A 2,950-nucleotide genomic window follows, 5' to 3' on the forward strand; every position below is an offset into this window, starting at 1 on the left:
TTTAACCTCACTGCAAAACCTCATTGGAGGATCTGAGAGAATAGACAACTAGTATTTACAGAGCAGAAGAGGGTTTAGCTCTTAAGGGACAGAGACAGCTAAGTTATTGCCTGTTGGAGCATGGGCCAGCTGAAGATGAGACAATGATAATGTGTCATAGCACCAATATCGAACAAGTCTATAAATTTTCATGTCAAGGAGAAATAAGAATTTCAGTTCCCAGCCCTGTCTATTGGTAGTATTTTGTAGGACTTCTCCAGAAGCTGTTTCTGAAAAACACACTATGGTAATGGAAAGTTATATTGTACATGCGAATTCAGCCTGGGACATACCGATTTTTAGTCTCACAAACAGGGTTTCCCACAAACTTTCCATAGGCCAAACCACACCAACTGGGCACAAGGCAAAGCTGTAAAGTTTGACAACAGATCTCCACAAGGATTTTATACAAAGTCGTGTATAATCGTGTCCTGGTTAACAATGAGAGCTTCTGAGGGAAATTATTTACAAGCTGAATCAGTTTGAGGATAACTTCTGGAAAATTCTTCCCCTCACAAACAAATCATGCACATTCCAGTGTGGATAAATTAAACCAATGCACGCTTGCCTGATTTGGGTGTTTTACTAAAAAGTAGGTGAGGACCTAGCTGTCTTGGATAAAAGTATTAACACGGTAATGATTTAACAAGAAATCTAGATTTTTTTTAATAACTAACAGCAATTTATCATTAAAAAATAATTCAGAAATGTTGAAAGAAAGAAAAGTTACTTATTAACAAATTCTAAAATAACAAGATTCACACTAACTTAACAGTACCTTAATTTATACATATATACATGCACATAAACAAAACACACAAACACACACTCAGAAACAAAAGTATTTTGATCCAGTAGAATAAGTATGTACACACACCCCACTGAACAGAGAAAGAACGGGTGAAAGAGAAGCTAGCTCAAAGAAAACTTCCCTCTTAAGTTTAGAGTAAATACAATGCCTTGGCATGCTTCAACGGGTGATAATTGAGACTCGAGCGGATGGGCTTCACCGTGGCCTTCTGTCAGCTCTGGCAGCAGACAACACCTTAAGGGTTTTGGTACCTGATGTGTCCCGGGTCAGGGGAGATCCTGGTCACAGGCCCACTGTGATCCAGGAAAGCTCAAAGGGTCTCCCTGGTGGTCGCAGTTTATAGGGTCCAAGATAACTGACTTTTGTCAAATACCTTCTTGTGCCTTCTGGCAGTTGCACAAGAACTTGATAAATGTGCAACTCTTATTGTTCCTTCTGCCCACATCCCAGACACAGGTGTGCCAGGCCATTAGAAGATGATGGGCCGTTATAACAGTTTCAGAGCAAGCTGGAGGGGCAGGAGCCAGGCTCCATAAGGGAAGCTTTAACTTTAGCAGTCCTTATCTCCACAGATTGGTGTATAGCTCAGGGGGATGTGGGTGGAATCACACCTGGCACCAAGCAGCTCAACAAGGAGGGGCAGGGAGGGTTAAGAATTGCACCACCATGCTAGCTCCATAGAATTGGCTAATTTTTGAACATTAGTGCTCTTCTCTTTATGCTTTCTTCTCCATTACTCCTGAAATTATTCTTCTGGCCTTTCAGCAGACAGTAGTCTTCTCCTTTGGTCCTTTTCTCAGCTGAGTTATTGTTTGCCTTGGCCACACCACTGAAGTACTCCCTATCATTAAGAAAACCTAGAGTAGAATGTGTGACATTTCAAACTCTGCCTTGTTACCCAAGTCAAAACCTCAGCCTAGCAAACACTTAGTACAATTAAAATGGAAGATGTGGGCTAGAACCTACTATTACTATGTGAACAGTGCAAAAGTGTAAGTAACTTAGGAAACCTGCCTCTGAAAGCTGGCCTAGTTCCTGATTTGGCAAGTGTCTAAAAGTTGTAGTGTTACCATAAATTTGGTCACAAAAGAACCTTCTAAGACTCAGTTTGAAGTTTTAGAAGGCAGGCATTGTTTATTACAGTGCTGGACATGCGGGGGATTGTGCCATCCAACATGCATGCAACAAGTCATAACATGCAAAGTGTATGTTGTTTGACAATTTACATATGCATATTTCCTAAAAGTTACATTATTTTTCCTATAACTATTTGTAATATTTACATCCTAATCACGCATGCACTTTAGGTCCATTTGGGTCTTTCGTGGGTGTCTTTGCTGGTCTTCAGGGGTCACTTTGATGTGTGTTTTAGGTGAACTCTCCTCTGGGACACGTGCAGTGTGAGTTAACCTACATACTTGGTTTTTTCTGTACTGGTTTGGCCAGTTCTGACTGCAAGATTCCTGGTTCTCTGAGTAGTGTCTGCTTGCCCTCTCTGAAGGTTTGAAACATTTCAAACAAACAGAAACCAATCATATGAGTATGACCTTAAAAGGTACAGCAGGATACTTCTACTTGTTCTTCAAGGTATCAGCAAGGGAAAATCAGTGTGGTTTTAATTTTTAAATTAACTGTATTTTACTAGAGGTGATTTATACAGAAATCCGCAGAGTATCATACTACATTTATGACAGCCAAAACATCAGAAGTAAAACACTACAAAAATATCTCTTACATGTTCTGCAAATCATGGGAATGCATGTAGAATAAAGTAAGCCCAAGGCACGGATGGTTTAACGGCTCCTAGCCCATGAAACACCCTATGCTCAAAGCAAAGACGTCCCTCTGGTCTCCGGCAGCCTCGGGGAGGGGTCAGGCCGAGCAGCGCCTCGCCAACCGCGGCTACTCAGCCGCGCCCCAGGGCGCCAACATGGCGGCGAAGGCTGTCCGCGCGCGCCACAGCAACAAGCGCCCTCCTGTCTCGCCGTGATTGGCTGCGATGGGAACAGGGGCTGACGAGGCGCTCGGTGATTGGCGGTCGGGACAGTTATTTTGGCGCGCGGCGGGCCCAGCTTCTGTGGCGCCGGCGGGTTCCGTGGG

This window comes from Athene cunicularia, assembly GCF_003259725.1.
Source record: "Athene cunicularia isolate RWA chromosome 1 unlocalized genomic scaffold, athCun1 chr1_part1, whole genome shotgun sequence".
NCBI lineage: Eukaryota > Metazoa > Chordata > Aves > Strigiformes > Strigidae > Athene > Athene cunicularia.